Below are 6,430 nucleotides of genomic sequence, written 5' to 3' on the forward strand. Positions count from 1 at the left end.
TATTACACAACAAATTTAAAATCCTAAAACTTTAATTGGGGTTTGGGTTAATTTGCAATATTTTAAAAACTTTTACATGTCAAATTAACAGACCTAAAACTTTTATTTTTGCAGAAAAGACCTAAACGAGCCACTATTGACTGCGAGCTGAATCAAGCCGAGCCGGGAAGACTCAAATTCGGCTGGATGCCTAATTCGAGTCTTATTCGAGCCGCTCAGCTTGATTATAATGAGCCGAGTTCGAGTATTTAACGAGCTGACTTGCAGCTGCTTGCTCAGTTGACACCCCTACTTCTCCAGCAAAATTTTCAGGAACAAGATACCAAGAGCAAAAGCTGTAACCGCCAAAACTGGAAAGGAAAAGACAAATGTAAAAACTTAACATTTTGATATAGAGAGATTATCAAAGTGATTCAAGGTCAAGCATCAGTAACTTTTAATCTTTGCTCAGCCTCGTACACAACTTTACCATAATGATACAGAGAGATTACCAAGTAACTCAAGGTCAATACATCGGCAACATTTATTGAAGAATGATCAATCAGAAGGTTAGAGAGAAAAGAGCAAAACAAATGGCATAAAGTTTTGCAGAAAGAGATTTAGATGCTGTCACTTGCCTCTGGATGTGGCTGCATTTGCATGGTGTCACTTCTATAATCAGCTTTCAATATCTTCAAGTGTTCATGATTCACGTAGAACAGTTGCCCCCTCATAGAGATTGTGTTCCAAAATGATCTGGTGTACTTTCTATGTGCAATTAGCCACACCATCCAAAAAAGGACAGGCAAAAGCCTTTTCCTATAGACAATGAGAGTTGAAGTAGAAACAATATCTCGAATTGACATCTTATATCCATCAAGTCCCTCAACTAACATTGAATATGTTTGAGGATGAACCTGACAACCCTTCTCTTCCATGATGCTTAGCAGTTCTGAACATCCATCACCAAAGCCCTTCTTAAGCAAGCCTTCAATGAAAATTTTCCAAGCTACTTCATCATTATTATTCCGCAACAAGCAAGTTATGAAAAACCGCTTTGCCTTCTCTATGTTCCGTTCATCATATAGCCCGCAAAGAAGCAGCTTATAGGACTCCAGTGTGGTAAGTGACCATGTTCGATCATAGCATCCACCAGTCTCACAGCTTCCTCGTACATTCCCAATCCACAGCAACACTTGAAGAGAATTATAAATATCTTCTTCGGAGATATTCCTCTTTCTCTCATGTAATCAAATAACCTCTGGGCTACAGCCAGCGCTCTACTTTGCAAAGTCCTATGATGAGCTTTCCAAATGTGTTAACGTTAGGTGCACATCATGTTTGAACATTGTCTCAAACAGCTCCAATGCAGTGTCAAATCCTCATCTTCCACACATCAGCAGCTTCAACAAACGTGACATTTGAACCAAATAAGCCCCATTACATCACTGTTTCCTTCATCCACTTTTTCTTTGAGAGATGGCTGATTAAAAGGCATATGTATGATGAGGAGCTCGCAACCAGCATCAAACATGCGCTTGAGAACATCAAACGCAGAATACACCAGTCCCAATTGGCATATGCACGAATCAGTAAAGTAAGTCACTGAATCTGGCACAATTCCTTCTTCATCCATTTTGACCATCAAGTCCTCAGCCCGTTAATTTCCCTGTGCGGCAATATGCCTGAATAAATGCAGTATATGTGAATACATCAGGTTTATATCCAGAGGAAACCATTTGGTCTAGAAGCCTTTGAGCATGGTCAAAGTCTCCATCCTTCAATAATCCTTCAATGAGAATTGTGAGTGCGAACCGTGGGATGCACTCCCATCTTCACCATCTTTCTTCCAATGACAATGCTTCCTCACCTTCTTCTCTTTGCATAACCCATGTATCAAGGAATTAAAGTGTATGAGTTTGAAAACAGTCATCAATAAGCATTCCTCAAGCAAAGAATGCGCATTTTCTATTTTCCCAGCCTTACAGTACCCGTCAATCAAAGAGCTATATCACTTCATTTGCCTTTTGCCTTCTCCTTGAGAGACTCAAACATTATATGAGCTTCTTCCAAACTCCCTCTTTTACAAAGAGTGTCTATGAAAACGCTATAAGTCCACTGATTAGGAACTAGACCACACTCTTTCATCAAACCAATCACCCTATAGCAGTATCAAAATGACCGCTCTACATGTCCATGAATTAACAAATTATAGGTAATCAAGCTTGGCGACAACTTGCGCTCAAGCAATTTATTAAGTAGAGCCATTGCCCTGTGTACATCTTCTTTTTACGAACCCAAAATCAATTCACCGTATGTCCTAGCATTGGACTGATATATTTGACCCATTAAGCCCAAAATTTCGAATGCAGCCTCCATCAATCCTTCCTTACAATACCCATTAATCATTGCACTATAGGACCACACTTGGAACCAACCCATTCTCCACCATCCCATCCAACAACCTCCTTGCATCATCAAGCTTATTCTCTTTACACAAACAATCAATCAACACCGGTGTGATAGCACATCAGGCTTACACCCTTTCTCGGACATCTCATTAAAAAATCTCAGCTTCCAATTTCCTACCTAATTTACATACCCCCATAATCACCGTGTAAGTTGTCACAGTAGGCCAACAATCATCCTCACTCATTTTCTTAAACAACTTTATAGCCTCGTCAACCTGTTTTGCCTCACAAAGACCATGTATTAGATTTGTATACGAAAACTCATCTCTTCGACAACCCTCTATTGGCATCACCGTAAACACCCTATATGCGCTATCTACGTCCCTTTTCCACAATGCCCCAATATCAACGACGAAAAAGTAAACGTATTAGGTCTCAACCCGCCTCCACAATCTTACTCACATACAACTCGGCCTCTAGAACATTTCCCACCTTACAATACCCATTAACCATCGCATTAAAAGTATATATATCGGGAACAATCGTGTTCTTCAACATTACAGAATAAACCCACTTCATTTCATCAACCAAACAAAACTTCGCCAACAACATCAACAATGTATTATAACCCTTAACACGAACTAAACTTAGATTCGCCATCGCCGTCATTTATTTTCCTCACAAATCTAACGCCACACACATCTTCCGCAGAATGACAATTTAAACTAAAAGAAGCAATTTTTTCACCCGCCTCAACAAAATTACTCCCAATTAACAAATTTGCCAAAGAAAATACGATTCTACGCTGTGTTTGAACCCAGGCTTCCGCGAAATCCGAAAGAAAAGTCAAGCGCAACTGGGGATTCAAGTTCAATTTATAGAGGGAAGAAACATGGAGAAGCGGAAATGAAGGAATGAGCTTTTCATTGAGGGATGTTTTTGCCATTTTGAGGGTTTTTTGAGAGGATTGAGAAGAGCTGAGGGGAGATCCGGTCGGTCAGGGTCGACGGGAAGAGCTGAAGAAGATGTTGAGAAGAGGGTTTTGAAGAGAAACTGACCTGGTTTTTTTTTAAGGTGCTGATAATGGCGGTGGTCGGGGTCCTCATGATTTCCGGCGGGTTGACGACGGTGGTGAAGAGTTTGATTAGTTTAGCCTTTGAGGAGGCTGCTGACCGCTCTGGCTGAGTTGAAGTAAACCTTTCAAATGATGAACTCAAGTGAACTGTTGGAGGGCTAAAATGGTAATTTCAATTCAGGTAGGGTAAAATCAATTTTTTTTTTTTTTGTTTTTTTTTTTTTGTTTTTGGTATCACGGGGCATCCAAGCCAATTTGCACATACTGAAACTAGTCTTTTAGGGCTCTGAAGTTAACGGTCAGGTAAACTTTTAATAGTTACCCCTTATTAGTAGTTATAGGAATTCGAACTCAGAACTTCTTGAGTAATAAATCCAATAGTCCCAAGATAACTGTTAAACTACTTAGAGATAGTTGTTAACGGAAAATTATTGGGTGAGACGGACACATATGTATGCATGTTAAAGTACATGAAATATGTCCATATGTTTTGTGCTACTCGTATGTCTCTAGTGATTAGACAAATATTTTATCGCTGGAAACCTCTTATAATTACAACAATAATGCTTGAGTTACCGATAAAGGTACCGATTTGACATACTGATTAAGTTAAATTTTGAGATTTTGGTAATTGGGCAAGTGCGTCGGTATGTGAAAATCGGTGACTTACTCGGTAAATGTAGTATTGCTGTAATTACAATCCCAAATTATTGATAAAATTATAAAACCACATTAATTCTAGCAATTCTAGTTCTAAAATGCAATAATATATATTATATTAATTCATTTATCCTCAAGCAAACTAATGTAATAGTTGATGTGGTAAGTAACACAGTAACACCAAGTTAATTACAAGAGTGTTACATTTACAAACATCATATATAATTTAACATGACATTTTTCTTTTATTTTCAGTTTATTGGATTCTCTTTTTCCACTTTTATTTTTGTGAGGCCGAATGACATCCTCCCACCCAAAGCTTGCATAAAGACAATTTACTATCTTAAAAGTTTCAAAAAGACAATTACCCGCTTTCGTTAATATCTGTTAATAAAACCTATTAACTAATTAGAAAGAAAAAAAATACCATTTTCATTTCTAATCCAAATCCTCGATCTTCTTTGGTCGGAATCACATTTAATCGAGTGTGATTTCATCGGAATTGCACCACCTCCACCAGCTCAAAACCTACCACTTGAACCACCAAAGATAGTCATCACCACCGCCACATACCACCTTAAATTTCAAACAGTCCCAACCCAAACCACATCCCAGCTCCACCATGCACCCTCGGTCACCATCCCACCACCACCATTCCCAACCCATCCCACCTAATCACCTATGCCTCCACTGTCATACCATCATCAATCTTCTCACACAAAATCTCTAACAATCTCAACAAGAAAACCAATAACAACCTACAAAAATAATAGCCAATCAAAAACATAAATGCAAAGAGCTTCAGGACCCTTTTTTTGGGGTAAAAGATGAGGAGAGGGGGTGTGGTGGCGGAGAGGGTAAGGATAAGGTTAGAATTAAATATATGGAGCAAAATCAATATACAAAGATATAAGGGGGCATACCCCAAGCAAAGACAAATTTTTTTTTTTTTTTGGGGTGGGGGGGGGGGGGGGGGGGGGGGGTGGTTGTGGTTGTGGGGTGGTGTGTGTGATAGTGGTTGTGGGGTGGTGTGTGTGATAAAGTTAGAATTAAATGTATGGAACAAAATCTATATACAAAAATACGAGGGGGCATACCCTAAGCAAAGACAAAAAGTCTCAAGAAAATATGGAAAAAACCACTAATGCCACAAACGGCACAAAAGAGCACGCAGGCTTCTCACAAAAAAACTAGTCAGGCAAGCGCCATATTGCATGAAGCTGGGCTAAGATCTCCCACTTGGATGCTGAACCCAAAATCTTGGCTTGAACTAAATCACAAATATCCAATATAGTGTCCATGCGAAGCTGCAATGCTGATGGAACACACGGTTATTCCGTTCAAATCATAGAAAATAAACTGTAGCTGAAAGGATTAACTACGAAAGGAGGTGCCTGAAGTCCCCTTTACGCCTAAGATGCAAGCTAGCCTACTAAAGCAAAGGAAACCAAGAGAAATGAGGCCATGTAGAGAGCGTCCGGGCAATGACCTCCCGCCAAACATAACTGGAGAAGTCACAACTGAAAAACAGATCATCATAAGTCTTTGTAGCAGACCTACATAGAACACACATGGAAGATGCAATGATACCATGAGAGTTGAGCTGATCCATGGTGCAAAGCTGACCAAGAGAAGCAAGCCATAAAATGGAGTGGCGTGGCGTGGAACATGCCCCAGAAACCACAAGAGATGATGAATCGAGTTCACATCCCATTTGTCCCGTAACACATTCCAAGCTGAATCAATAGAGAATCTGCTAAACGAGTGACCCTTCCACACTAAATGATCAGGAAGACCCAATGAAGGTTGCACTATAATATAGTCTCAGATATGCTGAAGATCAGCAATACCCAAAGGAAAATCCCATAACCAATCTTGAATAATATTCTAAACCTGAGCATCCCATGACAAACTCGTAGAAGTCAAAATCCTAAAAGGAAACAAACCACATAAAGGCCCCCATGACAACCAATAATCCTGCCATAAAGAAGTGTCTCTACCATCACCGATACATGTCACTATAAGACCTTGACACCAATCCCTACTAAGTAGGATCTTCCTTCAAGACCATATAGCCCGAAAGGTAACTCGAATCTACCAGAATGACCGTCCATGGAGCAAAACCAAACAAACCTAAGAGAACCAAATAGAAGAACTATTAGTAAGTAGTTTCTAGACATGCTTAAGAATATCAACCATATTCCAATCGTGAATCCTCTTAATCCCTAAACCACCCTCTCTCAACAGATAGCAAACAGAAGACCATGCAACCTTGGCACCCAAAGAGGAAAGAGAAGTACCCTTC

General features: G+C 39.6%; 1 pseudogene; it reads right to left on the minus strand.

The window, feature by feature from the left end:
• Window positions 1-599: 599 nt before the first annotated feature.
• On the minus strand, window positions 600-5,839 carry LOC116129405 (annotated as a pseudogene).
• Between the last annotated feature and the right edge of the window lie 591 nt (window positions 5,840-6,430).

This window comes from Pistacia vera, unplaced genomic scaffold, assembly GCF_008641045.1.
Source record: "Pistacia vera cultivar Batoury unplaced genomic scaffold, PisVer_v2 Contig211, whole genome shotgun sequence".
In the NCBI taxonomy this organism is placed as follows: Eukaryota; Viridiplantae; Streptophyta; class Magnoliopsida; order Sapindales; family Anacardiaceae; genus Pistacia; species Pistacia vera.